Source organism: Macaca nemestrina, chromosome 12 (assembly GCF_043159975.1).
Source record: "Macaca nemestrina isolate mMacNem1 chromosome 12, mMacNem.hap1, whole genome shotgun sequence".
Classification (NCBI taxonomy): Eukaryota; Metazoa; Chordata; class Mammalia; order Primates; family Cercopithecidae; genus Macaca; species Macaca nemestrina.
In genome coordinates, this window is record NC_092136.1 from 3,538,044 (window position 1) to 3,563,803 (window position 25,760).

The 25,760-nt window shown below is 50.0% G+C and overlaps 1 protein-coding gene and 1 long non-coding RNA gene across 7 annotated transcripts in view; one reads left to right on the forward strand and one right to left on the reverse strand.

Annotated features, from left to right (window-relative positions):
- Positions 1-2,558, reverse strand: part of LOC139357406 (uncharacterized) — a 53,222-nt gene extending 50,664 nt beyond the window's left edge. The window contains exon 1 of the long non-coding RNA XR_011610430.1: positions 2,384-2,558. This is a non-coding gene — a long non-coding RNA (uncharacterized lncRNA). The remainder of the gene's footprint in view (positions 1-2,383) is intronic.
- Positions 2,559-2,824: 266 nt separating this feature from the next.
- The window catches only part of LOC105469739 (SH3 and multiple ankyrin repeat domains 2), a 666,868-nt gene continuing 643,932 nt past the window's right edge, over positions 2,825-25,760 (forward strand). For 3 of the 6 annotated variants that reach the window (XM_071074114.1, XM_011721226.2, XM_071074115.1), the window contains exon 1: positions 2,858-2,977. The gene's annotated coding sequence lies outside the window, so the exon portion shown is untranslated. Of the gene's footprint in view, positions 2,978-3,029; positions 3,102-3,970; positions 3,987-25,760 lie in introns of those variants that run through there. The other 3 variants (XM_011721220.2, XM_071074112.1, XM_071074113.1) reach the window with 3 other exon arrangements.

Consider the following 25,760-nt stretch of genomic DNA (forward strand, 5'->3'; position numbering starts at 1 on the left):
ACTCGGGCTGTCTAGGAACCGTTCTCTGAAGATGTGCAGGCCTCCAACTCTTAATACATAAGCCTCAAACCCAGGAGCTTCTCTGGGGGGGAAGGGAGGGACTGCTGCTGAAGGCGGTGAGCATCTGGGTTAATCTAAGCCACAAAATATTTATAATGTTTTCCCCAGGACCGAAAAGGTGGCTGTATCTCACATCCCTGATGGTACGGTGTCCCAGTTTCTAGTTCTCTATAAAACAGTTACTCTTCCCAGAAAGTTCTGGCGTGCTCAGGACCACACAGCGTGCACTCCACAGAGGTGGCTGACGGTTTCATGGTTCAGGTCGGACAAGAAAAAAGAGAAGATGATTAGATGGAAAACCTTACCCCTTTCTGCAAAACCTGGTGAATCCTGGAAAGCAGCTTCCAGAAACAAAACCGGAGGGTCATGTCTCCTTTTCCTAAACTGAACCTAAAACAAGGCATTTGGTGGTGTGTGTGGCTATGGGCCCACCAGAAATTAGAATGCCAAAAGAGGTCCTACGTCAAATGAGCAGTGGGGGGTAGGTGTTCCTCTCAACCTGAGATGCCTGCCCAGGGCGTTAAGGTGTGAATAAAGGCACTGTGGCAGTGTTATCTGACCCTGAACCTTTTCCTAAGAGGCTTTTTTTTTTTTTTTTGGCTGTCAATACTTTTAGTTGACACATAACTGTATGTATGTATGGGGTCCAGTGTGAGATGTTGATACACGTATACAATGTGTAATGATCAAATCAGGGAAATGAGTATATCCATCACCTGCAACCTTGATTTTCTTTGTTTTGGGATCATAAGAGATTTTTACAGACTTGAAGGATGTTGCTTCATCAGAGTACAAGGCTGAACTGGATATCTCTAAACAGACACAAAGAAACTGGGGCGTAAGCAGGATGCTGTCCTTAAAATGCCGAATGCCGGGGCTCTCACACAGCGCTCTTGTTGGCTAACAGATCAGAAGGACTGGAGGGGGATGGCCCAAGGGGTGTCCACTTAGGTGAGGCTGGCAGAGGCCTGCGTCCCTAGGGGAGTATTTCTTGGAGATAGCAGAATGGCACTGGCCTTAAACCTTGCATGGAGATAGCAGGAAAGTGTTCACGATTGAACTGTGACCAGCTGCCTCCTTTGCTATCTGCAGTGGTGGTTCTAGAAACCTAGGAAGGGGCATTCCGGGGGTGGGGATCTGGTGAGAGGAGGGAAATATCTTGAGGATAGGTCTTTGAGCTGGGTTTGAAGGGTAAATACACTTTATTCAGATGACTTGCCTTCTTTGGTGGGGAGGGTACTGACGGACTGTTACGGAAAGGTAGAGCCCCCACCCCTACTCCCTGCAACCCAGGTCTTACATCTGCCACTGGCCAACCCAAAGAACATCCGATTGCCCTGCTGACACCCCTCCCGGGCGCCCCAGCTTCCATGCCAAAGAAAGGATGCCTGCAGGATCCTGTGAGGATGTCCTTCTTCCTGTTTTGGGGATTATTATTATTTGATTGCCTCCTTTATTCATTCGACAAATATTTTATCAAGTGTATGCTTAAGGAAGCAGCCACGAGAAAGACGTTTGCATAAGGCAGCTGCCCTCAAGGAATTACAATATTTACTCCATGTGTGTCCTGAAATATTCAGGCAGGCCCAAAACACAACTTTTTTTTTTTTTTTTTTTAACCTAAGTGCTTTTAAAGATTTCTTTGAAATGTGGGACAATTATGCAAGCAGGAAAAAAAAAGTATCTAGAGCAAATATTTAACTTTGCCTTTGGTATGTTGAAGTCACCAGCCCATGCAAACCTCTCAGGCATGTCCTGTAAGATAGACTGACTTACACACACACACACACACACACACACACACACACACACACTCTCTCTCTCTCTCTCTCTATGTGGGGGGCACAGTTTTGGGTTTGCATAATGCCAGGCTCCAGGGTTCTGGAGACAGTTGTTCTACTTCACAGCCTGGACTCTGATCCCTACCCACCCCTTCCAGAATACTGGAAAACCCAGAACAGAGAGACCTCAAGAGCTTACTCAGAAACACGCAGCTTGTACTGGGGGAGATTCCTAGTGAATGATCAAGGCCTTGAGAAAATCTAGCTCACACATCGGCCACAGCTCCAAGCTCAGGATCCGCCCCTTCGGGCTTCCGCAAACCTAGCAATCCGGAGTCCTGGATAATAACAGGATTCCTGGGAGTCTCCGGAGGGTGCCTTTGGCCTCTGGGATTCACCCGAGCCGTTGGCTTTTGCTCTCCCCACCCCACCCCCTGGCTGTTTTTGGCTTGGAGGGCAGCTGGCGGAGACACCGTTGTGCACCCCTGGGCGGAAGGCGCCCCAGACCTGGTGGCCTGGGCAGCAGACGCTGGCGTTATTACCTGGGTACAAAGTTTTCATTTGCTCTGCAAACGTTTTGATGTGCAGGCGGCCTCTATTTCCGAATCCTATTATTATAAATACTCTGTAGCGGGAGCCAGCTGCGTTCGGGATAATCGTGCAGACCCAACCGGACTTTACAAAATTCAGGGACTTTCTCGTCCGCCGGCTTTGGCTGGGGAGGGGGAGGTGCGTGAGCCATGCAGCCCGGGGCGGGGCGGAGGCGGCCAGGGCGCCCCGCGGTCTCCCGGGGTTGCCACAACAGACCCCACGCGCGCGCCCGAGCCGCAGCCGCGGGCGGGAGCAGGAGCGGGGCCGGGGCGGGGGCGGGGATCCAGGGCGGGTGGCCCGCGGGTCCTGGGCCGTACGCGTCCTTTTGGCGGCGAGAGGGCCCCTCCCCCACCCTCGCCGGAGCCAGCGCCCGTGCCGGGCGGGGCCGGGTCCTTCCCCACCCCCTGCACCTGAGCGGCGGTGGCGGCTCCCGCGCTCCGGCGGGGCTGGGCGCGGCGCCGCTCGGCTTCCAGCGGCCGAGCCAGGTGTGCGCGGACGCCGGCGCTCCCGGGGGGCTCGGACCCGCCCCCGACTCGCCGAGCCAGGTGAGGCGGCGGCTAGGGACGCAGGGCGCGGGCCGGGGAGGACGGAAGGTGGCCCTTGGGCACCCCACCTTGCTCACTGACGGCATTTTGGGTGCGTCTCGATTCCCGGAGCACCCGCTACCGGGTAAGCGCAGTCCTAGACCCAGAGAGGCTGGAGAGGTGGGCGCTGAGGGGAGGGAGCCGCGTGTCCAGGTGGGGGTCGATTTTCCGTAGAGAGCTCCTCCCCCCGCGTGCCTTTCTTCCCGGGCAGGGGCCGGTGTCGAAAGCTTTGGAAGCGGCGTGGGCTCAGAGCGCAGGAAGGAGCCCCCGCTTTGTCCCTGCGTGCACGGACCCCGTAGTCTCTGGCGCGTCCTGCCCCTTCCTCTGGAACAGCGTGTGTGGCGCGACCTCCGCCGCGCTCCCGCGGTCTCCTTGCCCCAGGTCGCCGACCGCCAGCCCTAGCACCCGGGCCAGGGAGCCCAGCGGAGGAGCTGGCTCGGGGCCGCCAGGTGGCGCGCGGGGGCGGAGACCCGAACCGTGGCCGCCAGGTCCCCCGAGACCCCGCTGCGGTCACCCTGGCCCTGCACTCAGAGCTCCCATTCAGGCGCGCGCGGCGGCAGCAGCAGCTGTCGCGGAGAGGCCGGGGCCGGCGCGCCTGGTGCGGGCCCGGGGGTGGCGGGTCGGGCGCCCAGGTCCCGGGGTCGCGCTGAGCCACAGCCGGGTGCCCGACTCCGGCCCGCCGTGCTCACCAAGTGGGATAGGGAGACCCGGCGGGCGCAGCCCGGCCGCCACCGTCCGTGAATTATGCAGGAAGCTGGCACCGGCGCGCTCGAGTTGATCAAGTTTCCCTGGCAACTTTCGCCCGGGCATCCCTCCTCCCCGGCGGCCGGGCAGCTCCGCCCGCGCAGCCCGCGGCCCAGGCGCCTGCACCGGGTGGCCCCGGCCCGGGGCGCCAGGCGTGGGGAGCGCTCCCGGAGACGCCGACAGCGCACTCGCCACCTGGGCTGGGGCAGCCGGACTGAGCCAGCAGGTGCGACCACCGCAGCGGGCCTCGCCGCCCGGGTTCGGGGGGGTGCGGGGGCTGGGGTGGGCCTCCCCGCCCGGGTTCTGGGGCTTGGGGTGGGGGTGCAGCGCGGCCAGGCGGGTCTGCTTGCGGACACCCTGCTCGAGGTGGGTGAGCGCGTGGGCGAGGCTTGCCTTTCCGTGGGGCTGGAGCACCCAGAGGGAGGAAGGATGGTGCGGGTGACCGTGGGTTTTCGCAACTGAGCTTTTAAAGGGGTTCGGGGCGCCTGGAACTGAGAAGGCGCTCGGGCCAGCCAGGTGGGGGGCGTGTGGGGGGGTCAAGCTAAAGTACGTAGGGCCCTCGGGGGCTGGCAGCCGCGGGCAAAGGCCTGGGCGTCCTCAGAGGCCATCCGAAAATAAAGTGGTTTTCGGATGGAAATTCAGGGTAGTAAATTGGATAGTTGCGTGACCTCTTTTTTCGTTTGAAACTCAAGTTCGAACGTTAATGAGGCCAATCAGCTAATTAAGCTGCCAGATCCAGAGAGGTAATTTCGGAAGTCCCCCGGTGTGGGAGGGCGATTTGATCTCTACCTGGGATGTGAACCTCGGTTTTGCAGACCCAGCTACGGGGAAGTTCTGCGCCCCTGGAAAAGGACCTAACAGATTCAGCCTTCAGCCGGGTGCCCTGCGGTCCGCATCCCATAATTAGTGACGCCCTACTACGCACTAGGCACCGAGCCCGGCGCCCCAGCGGTTTCAGCAGGTCCAGAACAGCCTCTGGGCCGATTGCTTTTGGAGTTTTCCAACTACTTGTGGGTTGGAAACAAGGTTGAGGGTCCTAACAGGGTTGAGCCTGCGAGAGTGGAGTGAGCTTGGCCCCCGTCTGGGTTCAGTGTTAATTCTGGGGGAAAGCCGTTGTGGCCGCTCTAAGAGGGGGATTGGTAGGTGGGAGCTGTGGGTTTCTATGCCGGATATCGCTGTCCTCTAAGGGGGTTTGAGGAAGACCCTTGTCCTGATAGGAATCTGGGTGTCCCAGTGAGTGCCTACATGATCCAGCTCCTGGGAAGCACTGTCTAAGGCCTCTGATTCCATTATCACACCCAGGAATTCCTGGTTTTCCTGGAAGGAAAATTGGGTGGAAAGCTTGGTGCTTCTTTGGGTGCCTTTGGAAGGAGGTTGGAATTCAGGTATCAAAGGTAGCTCTTTAAGAGTAGGTGATTTCGCCCATAAAGATGATCCCAGAGGCCTCGGTTGACAGCACTTGGCTGCTTTTAACAAATTAGATTACCCCCCACCCCACGGGAGGGTTGTGGTCTGTGTAGGGGATCTTTTCTGCGTACTGTCTCCAAGTACAGTCTGCTATAGAAAGCCCTATTCCTATTTGGGTGAGTTTCAAGGAGATTTTTCATTCATTCATTTCTTCATTCGGGTGCTTAGGGCCCATGCTGGGCCCATGCTGGCTTCTAGGGGTCTTGGTCTAGGCCAGGGTCTACCGGGTGATATCAGATGTGAGCGCTGCCCAGAGGAAGGTAAAGGGATTCTGAGACTGCATTGCATTTTGTATATCATTAGTGAAGAGGAAAAAGATGGGAGAGAAAAACGGACTGGAAGTTGATCAGTATACAGGAACACACTCCTAAAAATGGCTTTTTATGGGAAGGCAGTGCTTTAGCATACTTGCCTTATTTCCAAATACGTAACAGAGTTGCAGATGAGAGAGTTCTGTCCTGATGAGAGAGGGTCAGTCCTGATGAGGGATGAGGACTTTTCTAAAGTGGGGCTCAGCTTGGGAGTTGCTGCGGGGCCTGAGGTCGTGCCTCCTACTCTAAAGGAGTTCTGGGCCTGGACACCTGAGGTCTCACCTGCCTGCAATTCCAGCCTCCTGCTTTGTGAACTCAAGCTGGAGCTTTCACCTGGGGCTGTTGTACCTGGAGTCTTAGGGCAGCAGGGAGGGTGTGGCTGAGAAAAACTGGAAATGGATTCGCACAGCCTCTTCAGGAGCTTCTAGTTGTCCTGTAACTAGGACTGTGAGCCCCAGGGAGGGACCCTTTAGATCTTCTTGCCTTCACATGACCTCCAGCAAAATTCTTGACCCTCTCCGTGTCTATAGACTGGGGAATCTGGAAGAAAGGGAAGGAGAAGGGAGGATAGCTCCAGACGAAGGCGGGTCTTCTCCATCTCTGGAGTCCCCCACCCCTCGCCACTGGCCTGGGCACCGGGAGAATGAACCACTTATTGAGAGGCCGTGAGCATATTAGTGCAGGGCCTGGAGCCTGCAGCCCCCCAGGGCTGAGTGACCTTTGTGACTTGGCCACTGCACCTAACCTCCCACCCAAAATGAGAGGCCTGTCATTCTCTGATGGTCAGAGGATAAATAGGGTGTATTTGTTTGTTTCCGCATGAATAATCATCTGAGGGCCTGCTGCCGCATCCAAGCCTGGACTGGCCGCAAGGGCTGCCTCAGGGAGCTTCTAGGATAATGGGGAGGAAGAGGCGTGACTGGACAGTCCAGTTAGTCCGTGTTGTGACAGGGCTTGTGATGGAGCTGACCATTGAGTGCTGTAGGGCATAGAAGGGGTCCCCAACCCAGCGTGGGGTGGGGCTATACAAACCCTTGGAAGAGGCCCGGGTTGTTTGTGTCCTCCTGGGACTGAACATGGGCCCTTGGCAGAACGATCCAGTCCTTGTTCCCGGGGTGGGGACAGAGCCACACGCTAGTCACAATAATGTCAGCAGCTGCAGTGTGCATAGTGAGACTCTCACCGAACATTTTCCTTTTGGTTGGCATTAGTGCCATACTCTTGCTATTTATTCCCTCAGTAAATCTCACAGAAGTCCAAGGAGGCAGCTCCGATTCATTACGATTCCCATTTCACAGATCAGAAGCTTGAAGCTCAGAGGAGTGAAGCCGCTTGCCTTAGCCCACACAGCTAGCGGGTAGGGGAGCCCTTGACCCCGCACCGCCCCGTGGTTAAATGCACACTACCCAGCTGGAGAAAGCTGCTAGGCAGCGGTTAGAAAATTAGTCTTCTCGTTCCCGTGCTGTGAAATAGCGCTGCGGTCAGCAGGTGAAAACCAGTTTCTCATTAGACTTCTTGATGTGCTCCACGTTTTGCACTGTGGAAAGCAGATTCAAGGACTGGTTTGATGCTGCTGATGGACGGCTGTCTCATTGGCCGTGGCTCCAGTACGGACGCTGGGCTTCGGGGTACAGGTGCTTCTGCTGCAAGCCTTTCCTGCATTCGAGGGTTTCCGTTCTTTGCAGGGTATGGGAAGATGGGCCCATGCCCAGTACCCAGAGCCTGCCTTGGGTTTAGGGACCATAGACTGGGTCTCTCTAGATGCACGTACCCTGGGGATGGACCTTCAGGGAGGGACTGGTTGAAATGCAGCTCGCTCCCTGGGAGATTAAGCTCTTAAAAGCCTGTGGGGCTGCCAGGAGTTAGCGGGCAGCAGCAGGGACATGCTGGGCTCCCCGATTGGCTGCCAGATGTCATTGCTGAACCCGGCACTGCACCAGAGCGTGACTGGGGACGGTGTTTGAAAATTGTCCTTGCTGGGTGTGGTAGCTACTCTGGGGTTAGCTCAGTGAGGGGTGTGTGAATGGAATTAGGCCACAAACTCCCAATCTGAGGCTGCAGATTCGAAATGGTGGCGTGTGGAAGGGCTCCTAGCTCCCCGTCCTAGAAATTCTGATGCGGCAGAAAGGCAGCACGGGAGCCCCCCAGAGGAAGAGGAAGATCAGCTGGAGCAGCCCTGAGTTGCTGGACTTAGAAAGGCCTCGCCAGAGACCCCCCCCCCCCCAAGGAGGTGTGCATTTGAGGTCATGAACCCTGCCTTGGCCCTGCTGGGCTGGGGCCCGCTTCTTGCATTTTTTTTTGTCCCTCCCTAAAAGTGTTTTAAAAAAACAGCTTGTTCTCTCAATTGTTGCTTGTTCTCTGCAACAATTTCTTATGAAAAATTCAAATATCCAGCAAAGCTGAAAGAATTGCCAGCAAACGTTCAGATTATGCCATTCATCATTTACCAGGCTTCTTACACATTTTAAAGTCAACATCTAAAATTTTTCTTCATAGGTTTAAATATTTGTAAAGGCTACGGTACCTCTGTGAGGGCAAATATCAATATTTTAAAAGGAACTGTTGCCTAACTCTTTACTCACTGTAATATAAACCCATCGTGACTCACATCCACTTTTCCTTGACAGATACGTAAGTGAGCTTTAGGACATTTTCATCGTTCTTTTCTCTTCTTGAATTTATACAGCCACTTCCCCCAAAGAATTTTATCCTAATGTAATAGACTTTTATGCTCATGGGTCTTTTATTAATCAACTTAGCATACTTCTCTGCATGAAAAATATACATAAATTGACTTTCATAAAATTTCCCGTGACCTGAAGTTGCTAAGTATTTAAAAAAATTACTTCTGAATTGAAAAAAGCTGTACAGTCATTGCTGGGGCACAGTTGGTCAAAAACTATAAATATATTACAGATTTTTAGAAATGGAAAAGGGGAGCTGTTACTGGAGCTGCATCTCTGAGAAGGCAGTGGGTGTTTTTGGTGTTTTAATTGAAGCCCTAGTTGCATTAGCCCTTTTGTTTAGTATCAGGAGGGCTCTTCTGGGGCTGCACCGCCACCTCACCAGCTTCTGGGGGATAGCAGTGCCTTTCTTATGTAAAAGAGCTCCTGGGGTGTTGGGGAGGGGAGGTGGGCAGGGGGACCCAAGGCCTCTCTCCACTGAGCAATTTCAGGAAAGACTTGGCTACCCTTTAGACTGAGCTGGGTCCACTTGGAAAGGGTCCTTGCACCTCAGTTTGAAAGGGACCTCTGTAAGGGAAAAGATCTTGGTTCACAAGATTACACCTGCACTCGGGGTCCTGCAGGTGATTCTTACCTGGGGAGAGTAATGATACCAATATGAAGGCACTGACAGGTGATGCCCGCAGTGTGCTCTGGATACTGCCAGGCTTTGCTACCTCCCTGCAGACTTGGGGGTGTCCTGCCCCACGTCCTCCTCACTCTGGCTCATCAGGCCCCTCCGCTTCTCGAGGAGAATCCAGAGTCAGCACCTAGAGTCGAGGTGGGAGGGGGAATGGCCGAGAGTCTGGACAGCTGGCAGCCTGGTCCCTGGTCCACTGGGGTGGGTCCTGGGAGGCTTAGGGCCAGGGAATGGGGTGCAGGGCATCCTGGGTTTCCAGGCCTGGAGCTGACACAGACTTCCCGGCTCCTGGGCAGTGGGAAATGAGCCTCTGAGCCTGTCTTTCCTGAAAATCCTGCCCTGGATTCCTTCCCTGGGGAGAAGGCAGGCTTCTTGGGGAGGGGAGGGGGAGGCTTCCACGCCCTCATTTGTACCCCTGAGAGCATAGGGCTCAGCCGTTCCTGTCCATGTTTTTCCTGCCGCCCCCCACAAATGTCCCTGGAATTTGAAGAATCTGCTCCGCTCCCCCCTTCCTGTGCAGGGGCCTGCAAACCAGAGGCGTTTGCCCCTGGGCCAGCTGGCTCCTGTCTGACCCCTCCTCACCACATGGACAGGACCCCAGGAAAGGCACCACGTCCTGCTCCTATCTGCATTTCAAGGTCCTTCAGTGGCACCAAGCATGGACCAGGGGACGTTGGCAGGGGAAGATACTGACCGGATGGCGTTGCTACGGCCCCTCATCCTGGTTCTGGACTTTCCCTCCCTCGAGGGTCATTCAGCTCCAGTGGCTGAACTTGCCGAAGGTCTTGTGGCCCAGCTGGGATCCACACCAGGTGGCTGCCCACTGCACTGTGCAGAGGAAGGCACCGCTCGCTTCTCCGGCCTCCAGGTCGCCTCCTAGGTGGCACGCCAGTTTATCTTTCTGTTCGCTTTCAGGTGCGCAGTGGTTGTCAGACTTTTAGCTTAAGGAACCTTTTTTGCTCTCTTAGAATGTTGAAGGACCCAGAAGCTTGCTGTGTATGAGCACTAATCTATTGTTATGCTGTTAGAATTTAAAAATATTTATTAATGCATTTAAAAATAGTAATAAACTCATTACATGTTGGTATAAATAATGTGTTTTTATGAAAAACAACTCTTTTCAAAACAAGAAAAACATTTGGTGAGGCTGGTTGAGGTGGCTCAGGCCTGTAATCCCAGCACTTTGGGAGGCCAAGGCAGGAGGATTGCTTAAGGCCAGCAATTTGAGACCAGCCTAGGCAATATAATGAGACCCTGTCTCTACAAAAAATAAAAAAATTAGCCAGGTGTAGTGGCACGCATCTGTGGTCCCAGCTACTCAAGAGGCTGAGGTGGGAGGATTACCTGAGCCTGAGAGGTTGATGTTGCAGTGAGCTGTGATCACGCCATTGTACTCTAGCCTGGGTGACAGAGTGAGAAAAAAAAATAGTGCAGTGGCTCACACCTGTAATCCCAGCACTTTGGGAGGCTGAGGCGGGTGGATCACTTGAGGTCAGGAGTTCAAGACCAGCCTAGCCAAAATGGTGAAACCCCATCTCCACTAAAAATACAAAAATTAGCCAGGCACAGTGGGGCACACTTGGAGTCCCAGCTATTCAGGAGGCTGAGGCACAAGAATCACTTGAACCCAGGAGGCAGAGGTTGCAGTGAGCCAAGATTGCACCACTGCACTCTAGCCTGGGCAACAGAGTGAGAGTCCATCTCTACAACAACAAAAAAGACTTGGTGAGAAGAGTGACATTGTTTAACATTTTTGCAGTCTTTTTGCTGTCAGGTTTAATGGAAGACAGCTGGGTTCCCGTATCTGCTCCTGCAGTCAGCTAGTTGCAATATCACACGTTCTGTAGCTTCCGTTGTGCACTTGGGAGAGGATGAGCTTGAAAAAGCAGCTCACATCTCAGTGTTATGATGAGAATGGTTTGACTTCATAGATCTCTCGAATAGGCTGGTTCCTGGGGCTGCACGCTGAGAGCCTCTGGGAGGTGCATGGGATCCACCTTGTCAGTGCACGAGTCTGGTTTGAAAGCTGGCTTTGCCATGTGGTCCAGGGGATGCTTTGAATGTTACATGTCCCTTGTCGTTCAGGATATTTCTGTGGAGTTTAGTTGGGGGCTTCAGACAGCACCAGGTGGTTCCCACCCCAGGGGCAGGCCTTCTGATTGTGGAGTCTAGGATGTTGGAAGCATGCAGGGGCACCTTCCAGGCTGTGGGGTCAAGGAGGCTGGCAGAGCCTGAGGTGACTTAGGAGACTCTGGGAGAGCAGCCTGGCCAATTCGTAGAGTGAGGCAGGCTTGCAAGTGTAGACAGGAGAGCGGAGAGGACTTTGTAGGTGTTTGGCTGCCAGAGGAAGCCTGTAGTTTTCTTGTGAAGTCTAGTTTTGGTATCAGAGTAATATTGGCCTTGTAAGATGACTTGGGAAGCATTGTCTTCCATTTTTTTCCTGAAAAGTTTATGCAAAATTGGCCTTCATTCTTCTTTAAATGTTTGATAGAATTCACCAATAAAGCCATCTGGGCATAGGCGTTTCTTTGTGAAAACTTTTAAAATTATTAATTGGATCTCTACTTGTCATAGGTCTTTTTAGATTTTCTGTTTCTTCTTGAGTCAAGTTTGTTTGTGTCCCATCAGAAATGTGTCCACTTCAAGTGAGTTTCTCTGATTCGGTTGCTGTGTAGCTGTTTGTAGCACCATCTCATTATTATTATTATTTTTGAGATAGAGTCTTGCTCTGTTGCCCAGGCTGGAGTGCAGTGGTGCGATCTTGGCTCACTGCAAGCTCCACCTCCTGGGCTTACGTCATTCTCCTGACTCAGCCTCCTGAGTAGCTGGGACTACAGGCATCTGCCACCAGGCCTGGCTAATTTTTTTGTATCTTTAGTAGAGACGGGGTTTCACTGTGTTAGCCAGGATGGTCTTGATCTCCGGACCTCGTGATCCGCCTGCCTCGGCCTCCCAAAGTGCTGGGATGACAGGCATGAGCCACTGAGCCCGGCCTGATTCCTTTTAAGTCTGTAAGTTGGTAATAATGTCCCTTCTTTCATTTCTGAGTTTGATGATTTGAGTCTTCCCTTCTTTTCTTGATCATTCCAGCTAAGGTTTGTCAATTTTGTTGATCTCTTCAAATAACCAACTTATAGTTTTATTGATTTTCTTTATTGTTTTTCTAGCCTAGATTTCATTAACTTCAGCCCTAACCTTTATTATTTCCTTCCTTCTGCTTGCTCAGTTTCAGTTTCCCATTCTTTTTCTGACTTTCACAAGGTGGAAGGTTTTGGTTACTGATTTGAGATTTTTCTTCTTTTTAATAGAGACATTTACAGATCTGAATTTCCTTTAAGTACTGCTTTAATTGTATTCCATAAGTTTTGATATGTTTTGTCTTCTTTTTCACTCGTTTCAAAGTGTTTTCCAGTTTCCCTGTCGTTTATTCTTTGACCCATTGGCTGTTTGTGTGTTGTTTAATTTCCACATATTTGTGCATTTGTAAAATGGATTTCAAATTTCATTCCATCGTGGTTGGAGAACATTATTTGTATAATTTCAGTCTTGCTGATGTTTAATGAGGCTGTTTTATGGCCGGGCATGAGGCCTCTCCTGGAGAATGTTCCATGTGCCCTTGAGAAGAATGCGTATTGTGCCGTCTTTTGTGGCGTGTGCTGCAGATATCTGCTAGGCTGCTCTAGACTCTGGGATACAACAGTGAACCAGACAAATATTTCTGCCCCTGTAGGGTTGACACCCTCACCGGGGAGCAAACAATAATTAAGGGAGATCATAAAGAAGCAGTGATGCCGTGCGGGAGGAAAGGAGAGCTTGCTGGTGGGGACTGGGAGCCAAAGGGGCTGCTGTTTTAGCAGGGCGGTCGGTGCGGGCCGCACTGAGGAAGTGGTCCTTGAGCAAACACTTAAAGGAGGTGAAGGAAGCGATGCGTGATAGAGGAGGAGTTCAGTGGAAATTGATATGAGAGCACTTTTTTTCCCAATGCACATTTTATAAATCATGCAAAAATACCTGTAACATAGAAGGGTACCCTTTTCACCATTTTTAGGTGTGTAGTTCTGAGGCGTTAAGGACACTCACCTTGCTGTGCCGCCATCGTCACCATCTATCTGTAGAACTCTTCAGCTTGCAAAACTGAAACTACTTCCCCACTAATCACTAGCAAACCATCCCCCTTCTCCCAGCCCCTAGTGACCACCAGTCTGTTTCCTGTCTCTTTGGCTTCTGTAGGGACCTCATCCAAGTGGAATCATGCAGTGTTTATCTTTTTGAGTCTGGCTTAATTCACTCCGCATAATGTTCTCAAGCCTCATCCATGTTGTAGCGTGTGTCAGAATTTCCTTCCTTTTTGTGGCTGAGTAATATTCCGTTGTGTGGATGGACCACATTTTGTTTATACAGTCGTCCATCCATGGGGACCTGGGTGGCGTCACCCTTTGACTGTTGTGCATGATGCTACTGCGAACGTGGGCATGGAAATATCTTGAGTCCTTGCTTTCAGAAAACACCTTCTAAAGCAGTGTCCAGCCCCAGGCCCATCCGGTCTTGAGATACTAAAGCTGAGGTCTTTTACCCACTCGCTCCAGCCCAGGCTGGTGTCTCAGAGAAGGAGGCCCCACCTTTCTTTGTGGGTCTCAGGAGAAAGCAGGGGTGACCCTGAGTGTGGGAGAAATTGTGGGACAGACTTTTTCCCATGTCCGGTGTCTTCCAGTGAGGCAAGGTGCTGCTCCCTGGGAACCTACTCCCTGGGAACCTACTGGGGATGTCTGATCTTTGTGGGTTCAACCCTAGCCTAGGGTAGGACCAAGAAAGACAGGGACCAGAGACAGTAGCAGGGGAGAGAGTGTCTCCTGCAAAATGTAGCTGATGAACTGATTAGATGCTTTCCGGTTGCCTCATGATCTTAAATGTGGGCTGATTGTGCAATGGGTCATTTGTCGATCTCATGTGCAGTTGCTGGCGAAGGTACGTATTTGTTTGTCTCATGGGGCCTTGGGTCGCCTGTGTGGGGCAGGAAAAGCGGGGTGTCCAGGTACTTCCCACTCCCTGAAAGCTTTGCCTTGAAATTTTCTCAATAGCCACTTTAAAAAATCCACGCTGAGTTGATCATGTAGCTCGGTTTATACATTCTATGGAATGGTTAACCCCATTTTATTCTTTCTCTTCCTGTTGACATTTGGGTTGTTTTCAGGATCTTGTTCTTTCAGACCGTGCTGCAGGAAACATTCTTCTCCGCAGGGCCTGCCGGGGCTTCCCTGGATACCTCCTTAGACGAGAAGTTGCCTACCCCGGAGCTTTCACCATGCACAGAGCTAACTTTTGCCAGTGTTCTCAAATTGCTCTCTCGGGGGTTGTACCAAGTTACAATCCCACCCACATGGTGTGAGAACTCCCTGGACCCCTCCTCCTCAGCAAGACTTGGTGTTACCTGATATTTGCCAGTCTAATGGGTGGGAAATGGTGTCTCCTTTTAACTTGCATTTTCTCTGATTCATACAAAGCTTCTCCCAGTTCCGGTTCATCCACCACTCAGCTTTCCATTTTCTGAGTGGATCTCCCTGGCTCAAGCAATCCTCTCACCTCAGCCTCCCGAGGAGCTGGGACCACAGACGCACAGACTACAGGTGCACAGCACCACACCTGGCTATTTTTTTTTTGGAAGGGGCTCCCTATGTTGCCCAGGCTGGCCTCAAACTCCTGAGCTCAAGCGATCCTCCCACCTCAGCCTCCCAAAGTATTGGTGTTTATGGGCATGAGCCAACATGCCCAGCCCATTTTATTTTTTTGACGTGGCTCCTGGGAAATTTAAAATTACATTTGTGACTCCAATTATATTGCTATGGGGCAGCATGGATTTGTAACCTTCCTTCTGCAGGGGCTGGGGTCTGCCCCTTCTTGCTTGGCCCCCTGCCCTGCAGTGGCCCTGCTTCCACCGCCACCTTCTCACCCTCGGACGGAGTTGCCTTCCTGCTGACATGCTTCCTTTGAGTTAGCAGCCAAGACTCTCGTTGGAGGAACAGGAGAGGGGCTAGGGAGAGAGGATGGGCTAGGACAGCTTGTCACGGCTTGTCACTCAGAGAGACCTGAGTGTGGGCAGGACCGCAGAGCTCACTGAGAATTAATCAGGGTTCTGCACTGCTGGCTCTGGACAGTCCAGGTCCAAACCTCTTGGAGAACAATGGAACTTGGGAGAAGATGCACCGCGTCTGGGTCCTGCAGGAGGTTTTATGCTGGATCAGAGAATCCCCGTGCTGATAAGCCTCCCATTACCCTGTGGCAGGCTCTTCATAGACCAAGCCTGGTTAAATAGCTTCTGGAGTTCATTCTCCAGAAGAACGAGGTTCTTACCAGAAGCAGTCTAGAATTAGTATCATATTTCTGTTAGTAATTATTACTATTAGAATCATATTACTAATTTTAGCAGTCTAGAATTAGTATCATATTACTGTTAGTAATTATTACCACTAGAATCATATTACTAATTTTAGCAGTCTAGAATTAGTATCATATTATTGTTAGTAATTATTACCATTAGAATCATATTACTAATTTTAGCAGTCTAGAATTAGTATCATATTACTGTTAGTAATTATTACCATTAGAATCATATTACTAATTTTAGCAGTCTAGAATTAGTATTATATTTCTGTTAGTAATTATTGCTATTAGAATCATATTACTAATTTTAGCAGTCTAGAATTAGCATCATATTATTGTTAGTAATTATTACCACTAGAATCATATTACTAATTTTAGCAGTCTAGAATTAGTATCATATTATTGTTAGTAATTATTACCATTAGAATCATATTACTAATTTTAGCAGTCTAGAATTAGTATCATATTACTGTTAGTAATTATTACCATTAGAATCATATTACTAATTTTAGCAGTCTAGAATTAGTATCATATTTCTGTTAGTAATTATTACTATTAGAATCATATTACTAATTTTAGCAGTCTAGAATTAGTATCATATTACTGTTAGTAATTATTACCACTAGAATCATATTACTAATTTTAGCAGTCTAGAATTAGTATCATATTATTGTTAGTAATTATTACCATTAGAATCATATTACTAATTTTAGCAGTCTAGAATTAGTATCATATTACTGTTAGTAATTATTACTATTAGTATCATATTACTAATTTTAGCAGTCTAGAATTAGTATCATATTACTGTTAGTAATTATTACTATTAGTATCATATTACTAATTTTAGCAGTCTAGAATTAGTATCATATTACTGTTAGTAATTATTACCATTAGAATCATATCACTAATTTTAGCAGTCTAAAAGTATCATATTACTGTTAGTAATTATTACTATTAGTATCATATTACTAATTTTAGCAGTCTAAAAGTATCATATTACTGTTAGTAATTATTACTATTAGTGTCATATTACTAATTCTAGCAGTCTAGAATTAGTGTCATATTACTATTGAACATTCACGGAGGCCCTTGGATCTTCAGATGGCTTTCTGGCCACCACTGAGTGTTTGCCCAGCTCCCAGGGACGTGCAGTTGCCTGAGACACCTGGCAGACGCCCTGCGAGATGTAGCCTGTGCCTGGTGGGCTCAGTGGCCTGGGGTGGGGTGGGTGATTTTCTGAACGAAAGGAAATGCCCCCGAGGTAACAGACCAGCCCGCCAGCTGCAGGACACTCCACATGTAGAGGCAAAAATGACTTCTTGGTCAGGTGCGGTGGCTCTTGCCTGTAGTCCCACCACTCTGGGAGGCCGATGTGGGTAGGTGGCTTGCTTAAGAGCAGTTTGAGACCAGCCTGGGCAGTATGGTGAAACCCTGTCTCTAGAAAACAAAACAAAACAAAAACAAATATTAGCTGGGCATTGTGGTGTGTGCCTGTAGCCCCAGCTTCTTGGGAGGCTGATGTGGAAGGATCACTGAGCCTGGAAAGGTTGAGGCTGCTGTGAGCTGAGATGGTGCCAGTACACTCCAGGCTGGGCAGCATAGTGAGGCCCTGTCTCAAAAAAGAAAAAAATTGACCATTAACAATGCAGTAATAACACAGAGTGACCTGTATCTTTGTAGGTAGCTCAGTCAGTCAGTCATCATCATTATCGTTAATGTATTATCTGCAGACATTGTTGGAGGCCATTTCAGTACCTGCTGTGTGCCAAGAGCTTCGTGCATATGGTCTCATGGAATCACCAGTTGCTGTCTGGGAGTATCTTAATGCCCATTTCACAGAAGGGGAAACTGAGCTCCAGAGAGGTGCATTGGCTGGGGCTTTGAACCCATGTAGCACATTACCCATGTAGTAGAACGGAAAGGGACGGGAGCATTTAGTCTCCTTCACTCCAGTGAGTCCTCCCTCTTGGCCTGCCTGGCGGCCCCTCCTGGTCATCTGTTGACATGTTGACAGTCAGTCCTTCCTCAAGCCTCCTGGGTGTTTGTGAACAAAATGCTTGTGAAACCGTGAGTTGGACCTTCCCATGAATGAAGTCTGTCCCCGTGACTCTGTGTCCGGACAGCCCCTCTTCTGGGGAGAGTCCTCTGCAGCAGGTGCAGTCAGCGTGGGGACAGAGAAGACACAGAGGGCCCCAGCTCTTTAACACTTCTCCTGATTGACTCCAGCAAGCTCTGGCCGTAGACGGTGCATTTGCCCAGCAGAGTTGAGTGTCACCGTGTTTCAGCACCCTGTTCTCTAGGCCGTGGTGACGGGTGATCTGCCTGGAGAATTTGGGCCACAGAGGGAGCATAGCACTGGCCAGGAGGGGCCTCTGGCCTCTCCGCTCTTACCCCGACATCTCTGGGCTTTGGGGAGTGTTGGGTTCATTTTCCTTGCTGTAGTAAGTGGTACATTGCAGTGCAGAGCAGCTCTGCCGTGCTGCTGTGTGACCTTGGACAGCCCAGTTGGCCTCTCTAGGCCTTGGTTTTCTTATCTGTGAAACGGGGGTACTAACATATTTCTGGTAACTGTGAGCATTAAATAAGGTAATTTTGTAAAACTGAGACTACGGTAAGCATCCACGTACTGCCACTGTTCTTACTGTCTTTAGTGGTGACGTCTGCATCGTCTGTGTCCATGCGACCTGTGCCACATGTGGATTGTTGGGTCTATTAAGTGCCTGTCTTGTCAGGGCTGCCCACTGGCCTGTTGAGATCTCAGGTTGGCACACAGGTCCTGTTACAGGCAGAGCAGGTATGCTGTGGCCTCTACCTGTTCTCTGCAGAGCCTCCCACGTGGGCTTCATGAGTGCACAGGGTTCAGGGACTCAGGATGATGGGGTGCCCAGCGGCAGCCCCCCAGCTTGTGCAAGGGACATCTGCAACCTTGCCCCCCCCCAGTCCCACCCTCAATCCATGTGTGCATGTGTGCAGTGCCTGGGGACAGAGGTGAGTCTGTGTGTCACAGGGAGAGCCCCTTGGGAGGGGCCCCCCTCATCCTGTGGGAACTCCAGGTGACTGGGTTGCTCTGCTACCCGTGAGCCTGGGTAGTGGTGTGTGTTCATCCTTGTCGGCCTTTGTGGCCCTCAGTGGCTTTTCCTGACATGGATGAGCCTTTGTTTGTTGGAAATCTTATCCTGCCATGTTTTACTGAAGAGAAAGGGGCGGGGGGCCTGGGAAGGGGAGATGGGGTAGGCTGTACAGCTAGTGACTCCGTTAGGGACCCTTCCATAAAGCCTGCATTGTGGTGGGCTTGGGGCCTTTGGTTTAGACAGACAGGGTTAACTCCTGCTTTGCCGGAGCCTCCCCGTAAGTGCCACGATGTGACCTGGGTGAGTGACTGGATCCTTCGCTGTAGGCCTTGGCTTCCTGATCTTTAGGTTGGAGGTAACGACACCTATCTAATAAGCAACTGTTAAGTTGAGAGTCGTGTTAGTTAACCTTTGCTGCATAACAGACCACCCCAAACAAAGGGTAAAACACCTGTTCATTTCAGGGCCGGATAGTAAATATGTTGTGTTTGCGTGCTGGGCAGTGTCTTTCCAAAAAAGCAGTCAAAGGCAATACATGAATGAATGGGCACGGCTGTGTTCCAGTAAAAACTACTTATAAAAACAGGCTTGGGCTAGAATTGGCCCATGGGCGGTCACTCGCCGACCCTGATTTATTTAGCTCATTGTTCTGCAAGTTGCCCACTAGAGCCAGGCTCAGTCCCTGGACTCAGTCCTCCTTGCCCACTGGCTACTTGGTGGTTCTGGGCTCCTGAGGGCAGCAAGAGGGGGAACTTCAGGATGCCATGGTCTGCAGCTTCTGTTTGTGTCACATTTGCTGCCGTTGTCTCTTTGGGTTTATTGACATGGCCGGAGCGAACACAGTGACCGTTTCCAGGGTCGTTGTGGGAGAAGACTTCCCAAGATGGTAGATCTAGGAGGCACGACTGATACTGTGACAGCCTCCCAGGCCCGCAGCGCAGTCCCGCCTGTGCCAAGTCCCTCCTGGCCGCTGCCTGCACTGTTGCCCTCTGGGCACAGAAAGACCTCACAGAACTATAGAGGTGCCACATTGGGTTTTGTTTATCGGTTTGTTTTGAGACAGAGTCTCACTCTGTCACCCAGGCTGGAGTAAAAATGTTGTGCTTGTGCGCTGTGCAGCGTCTCCCCAAAAAAGCAGTCAAAGGCAATGCGGGAAGGAATGGACACAGCTGTGTTCCAGTAAAACTTTGCTTATGAAAACAGGTTTGGGCTAGAATTGGCCCGTGGGCAGCTGCTTGCTGACCCTGATTTATTTAGTTCACGGTTTTGTAAGTTTCCTCCTGGAGCCGGGCGCAAGCCAAGTGCAATCTCGGCTCACTGCAACCTCCACCTCCCAGGTTCAAGCAACTCTCCTACCTCAGCCTCTGGAGTAGCAGGGACTATAGGTGCATGCCACCACACCCAGCTAAGTTTTATATTTTTAGTAGAGATGGGGTTTCATCATGTCCCAGCTAATTTTTATGTTTTTAGTAGAGATGCGGTTTCACCATGTTGACCAGGCTGGTCTAGAACTCCTGACCTCAAGTGATCTGCCAGCCTCCTCGGCCTCTCAAAGTGCTGGGATTACAGGCATGACCCACCACGCCTGGCCTCACATTGGGTTTTGATGCTTTTACTGGTCACAGCATTTTATGGTTCAACCAGGACGCATAATGCATGTTTTTATTTTATTCCTGAGTAATTTTGCATGGTGACTGTTGCTAAGCTAATTTCAGCCTGCCTTGTTGCCTTCTCTGGCCGTTGAGCTGGGGACAAGGAGAATGAGGAGTGTTCTGTGGATGGTGAGACGGGCCCCGAGCAACATCCCTCTCAGTCCAGTCCTGCCTTTCAAACAAACAGTGTTTGTGGAGGGGATGGAGGAGGCTGAGCAGGAAGAACCGAATGGCCAGCCTGGCTTCCTCCTGGTCCTGGCTCTGCTGCCAGTGCCTGCTGGTCTGGTCTCAGTTTTCTCAGCAGGAGAATGGGTGCATCTGTTAAAGTCACATTGCTTCTGGCACAGACATCAGCAAAGGCAGCCGGCAGGATGGGAGACGGTGTACACACACGTGTGAGGAGAGCGTGTGCCCATCCTCGCGGCAGCCACTCCCCACAGGCTGTGTCACATGGACCTCAGGAGGTGGCTTCTGACAAAAACTGAAGATTGGAGGCTCTTCTGTCCCCGCTGCATGCCTGTACATGTTGGCCTTTTGCCTTCAGTGTTTTCCTCTCCATGAAGTGGATCCTGAACCCTTGTGAGGCGTTGAGAATGAGAGGTTCTTTTTATTTCCTTTATGGAGGTAAAATACACGTAACATAAAGTTAACATTTTTTTTTTCAAGATAGAGTTTTGCTCTTATGGCCCAGGCTGGAGTTCAATGGCACAGTCTTGGCTCACTGCAACCTCTGCCTCCCGGATTCAAGCGATTTTCCTGCCTCAGCCTCCGGAGTAGCTGGGATTATAGGTGCGTGTCACCATGTGGGCTAATTTTTGTATTTTTAGTAGAGATGGGGTTTCACCATGTTGGTCAGGCTGGTCTCGAACTCCTGACCTCAGGTGATTCACCTGCCTCAGCCTCCCAAAGTGCTGGGATTACAGGCGTGAGCCACCGCGCCCGGCCTGTGCAAGAGTTTTTATAGAGCTTAATCTCCGGTACCTTCCGGAGCTCAGCAAGTAGGGCCAGAAGTTCCCACCTTCTCAGATACCTGTGCTCCTGGTGACCAGTCCCGGGGCCCCCACCCTAAGTCACCTCATTAGCATAAGCTCCGGTGGGGTCAAAAGGGACTCACTTCTGCTACTCAGGAAATTCTCAGGGTATTAGGATCTCTGTGCTGGGAACCAGGGACAAAGTTCAGTGTATTTCTTTCTTTTTTTTTTTGAGACAGAGTCTCACTCTGTCGCCCAGGCTGCAGTGCAGTGACGCGATCTTGGCTCACTGCAAGCTCCGCTCCCCGAGTTCACACCATTCTCATGCCTCAGCCTCCCGTGTAGCTGGGCCTACAGGCACCCACCACCACGCCCGGCTAATTTTTTTTTGTATTTTTAGTAGAGACGGGGTTTCACTGTGTTAGCCAGGATGGTCTCGATCTCCTGACCTTGTGATCCCCCCGCCTCGACCTCCCAAAGTGCTGGGATTACAGGCATGAGCCACCGCGCCCGGCCCCCAGTGTATTTCTTATACCACAGAGGACGATTCGTGCTGTAGCGTGGATCAGTGCCTCCTTCCTTTTTATGGCTGGAGATGCTCCGTTGTACCGTAGCTCTTGTTTCCTATCTCCGTTGTGTATTGATGGATCTTTTGTTCTTGCTGGGTTTTGGCTATTGTAACTGGTGCTGCCATGAACATTTGTATACACGTTTTGAACATGAGACGGGGAGGGTGTGACATTTCCTCCGTCGGTTCATGGGTGCCTGTGGGGCAGCAGGGCCACCCAGCCATGCTCATCCAGTGCCTGGGACTCCGGAATGAGTGTGGTCCCTCATCCCCCCCTTGACAGAAGAGGACGCAGACTTAGCTTGAACGTGGGCAGTTGGGAAGTCATGGAGGGGGCTGGGGTCAGGCAGGGTGGGCTGCTCCAGAGACCAGGCCCCTGCTTTGTGGCACCTTCCAATAAAGGGGCCCAAGGCTCAGGCAGGCCAGGTCTGGCTGCCTACAGACAGGCCCCCCGACTTGGAGTCCAGCACGTGGAGGACCTGTCTGTGGGGGTATTTCCTTTGGGTCACAGAGCTGTTTCAGAACTCCTCACAAGGATGGTTTCCATCTCTGCAAGAGTGATGAGCACTTCCAAAAATAGATGCACATCTGCGGGCTAACGTTTATTTATTTATTTATTTATTTATTTATTTATTTATTTATTTGACGAGTCTTGCTCTGTCACCCAGGCTGGAGTGCAATGGCATGATCTTGGCTCACTGCAACCTCTGCCTCCCGGGTTCAAGCAATTCTCCTGCTTCAGCCTCCCGAGTAGCTGGAATTACAGGCGCGTGCTACCACACCTGGCTGATTTTGTATTATTATTATTATTTTTTAGTAGAGGTGGGGTTTCACCATGTTGGCTGGGCTGGTCTCGAACTCCTCATCTCATGATCCACCCGCCTCGGCCTCTCAAAGTGCTAGGATTACAGGCATGAGCCACCATGCCCGGCCCTATTTATTTATTTATTGAGATGAGTCTGGCTCTGTCTTAGTGGCATGATCTTGGCTCACTGCAGCCTCTGCCTCCTGGGTTCAAGCAATTCTCCTGCCTCAGCCTCCTGAGAAGCTGGGATTACAGACCTGCACCAATACAGCCAACTAATGTTTGTACTTTTAGTAGAAATGGGTTTTTGCCATGTTGGCCAGGCCAGTCTCGAACTCCTGACTTCAAGTGATCCTCCTGCCTCAGCCTCCCAAAGTGCTGGGATTACAGGCATGAACCACTGCGTCTGGCCTGCAGGCCAACGATTTAAATAGTTCAGTAATTTAGTGATTCGCTATTGGGGGAAGGAGCATCCTTCTTTAATGGATGTCGTTAAAATTTCCTAGAACCCAATTGCAGATTTCTTAGAGAATTTGTTGAGATATAATTTACATACCATTGTGATTCACCCTTTGAAAACCTGCAGTACCATGTTTTTCAGTAAACTAGGGGGATTGTGCAATCATCAGAGTCGATTTAGGAACATTTTCATCCCCCCTAATAAAGACCCCCAAACCACCAACCTTACTCCCTGCTCCAGTCTTCCCTTTCCCAGCCCCTGACAATGACTCATCTGCCCTCCATCTCGGTGGGTTTGCCCGTTCTGAGCATTGCATGTAAGTGGAATCATGCCAAGTGAGATCCTTTGTGACTGGCTTCTTTTGTTTAGCATCACGTTACCAACGTTCCTCCGTGTTGTAGCCTGGGTCAGGCCTTTCTTCTTTTTGATGACTGAATCATGTTCCATTTTAAGGCTGGACCACAATGCATTTATGCATTCGTCAGCCCAGGGATTTTTGGGTTACCTCCACTTTTGAGCTGTTATGAGGGATGCTGCCATGAACATTCATATACACTTCTTTTTTTTTGGTAGACATGGAGTCTTCTGTACTGCAGGCTGGCTTCAAACTCCTGGGCTCAAGCCACCCTCCCACCCCGGCCCCTCAAAGTGCTGGGATTACAGGTGTGAGCTGCTGTGGCTGGCCTGCATGTTTTTGTGTGGATGTATGTTTTATTATTTTTAGTTGTATGCCTAGGAACATTGCTGTCTCTTATTGAAACTGTGTGAAAGTTTTGTCCTTTCGTTTTCCACGATGTACTTTTAAAAAGACTTAAAATTTTTACAGTTAACCTTTGAACAATGTAGAGGTTAGGGGTTCCAACTCCCACACAGTCCAAAGTCCAGGTATAACTTGTGACTGCCCCAAAACGTAACTACTGATAGCCTACTATTGACTGGAAACCTTACCGATAACATAAACAGTCCATTAACACCTGTTTTGTATGTTATACAAACAAATAACCTTACTTTAAATAAGCTAGAGAAAAGAACATGTTACTAAGAGAATCGTAAGAGAAAATATATTCACTCCCCATTGAGTGGAAGTGGATCATAGTAAAAGGCTTCATCTGTATCATCTTCATGCTGAGTGGGCTGAGGAAGAGGAGGAGGAGGAGAGGAGGAGGAAAGGAGGAGGAGGAGAAGGGGTTGGTCTTACTGTCTCAGGGGTGGCAGAGGTGGGAGAGTATCCACGTGTAAGGGACTCGTGAAGTTCAAACCTGTGTTGCTTAAGGGCCAACTGTATTTTTAAGATAATTGCAGTGTAAGAATTAGTACAGAGATACACGCAGTTTACCCCCATAGTCTCGTCCTGGGACGGTATGATAGCATCACAGCCAGGATGCTGATGTTGACACGGTCGAGATTCAAATGCTGCCGTCCACACCAGGACCCCTCACGGTGCCTTTTTAGGGCCTGACCCACTTCCTTCTGCCCCTGCTTGCTCCATAAGCCCTGGTAACCACTCATCGGTTCTCCATCTCTGTAATTTTGTCATTTCAATAATTATACAGAAATGGAATCACACAGTAAGTAACCTTTAAGACTGGCTTTCCCCTCCTTGGTCAGCACAACTTCCTAGAGATTCACCCAGGTCTTGTGTATCAAAAGTTCTTCCCTTTTTATTGCTGAGTAATGTTCCATGGTGTGGCTGTATCAGTTTGTTTAACCACTGAGCTTCTGAGGGCCGTCTGGGTGGTTTGCAGTTTTTGGCTATTATGAATAAAGCTGCTATAAACGTTAGTGTATAGGTTTCTTTGTCTTTTTTCTTTTCCTTGAAGACACCCGGCCCTGTCACCCAGGCTGGAGTGCAGTGGCATGATCTTGGCTCCCTGCAACCTCTGTCTCCCCGGTTCAAGCCATCCTCCCATCTCAGCCTCCCAAGTAGCTGAGACTGCAGGCGCATGCCGCCATGCCCAGCTAGTTATGTATTTTCAGTAGAGACTGGGTTTCGCTACCTTGACCAGGTTGGTCTTAAACTCCTGGGGTCAAAGTGATTCACCTGCCTTGGCCTCCCAAGGTGCTGGTATTATAGACGTGAGCCACTGCACCTGGCCCATAAACATAAGTCGGAATTTCTCTGGGACGAATGCCTAGGAGCGTGGTTTTTCAGTCACATGAGAGTTACATATTTAGGTTTTTAAGGAACTGCTACACTGTTTTCTGTAATGGCTATACCATTTTGTATTTCCACCAGCAATGTGCGAGATCCAGGTTTTCCATCAGCAATGTGATTCTTTATTTTCTCACTAGCAATTAGTGTCACCATTTTTCATTCTAGCTGTTTTGATAGGTGTATGGTCATATTTTGTTTTATTTGCATTTCTTTAATAGCTGGTGTGTTGAACGTCTTTTCATGTGCTTATTTGCCATCTGTATATCCTCTTGGAAAATGTCTTTTTCTATCTTTTGCTGTTTTAATTGGATTGTCATTTTATTTGTTTGTTTGTTTTTACTGTTGAGCTTTGAGAGTTCTTTATTCTAGACACGAATTATTTGTTAAATATGTGGTTTGCAGACATTTTTCTCCCGTTCTGTGGTTTGTGTTTTTCTCCTTTCAGCAGGTCTTTCTCAGAGCAAAAGTTTTTAATTTGGATGAGAACTTATTTGTCAATATTTTTGTCTGTGGATTGTGCTTTTTATATTGGGTCTATGAACTCATTTTCTGGCTCTAGATCCTCAAGATTTTCTCCCATTTTTTTCTAAGAGTTTTAGTTTTGTATTTTACATGTAAGTTCATGATTCATTTCAAATTAATTTTTGTATAAGGCAAGACACTTAGGTTGATATTCATTGTTTTGCTGATGGATATCCAATTGTTCCAGCATCGTTTGTTGAAAAGACAATCCTTTCTCCATTGAGTGGCTTTTGCACCTTCATCAGCAATCAGTTGGGCGTATTTGTGTGGGTTTTTT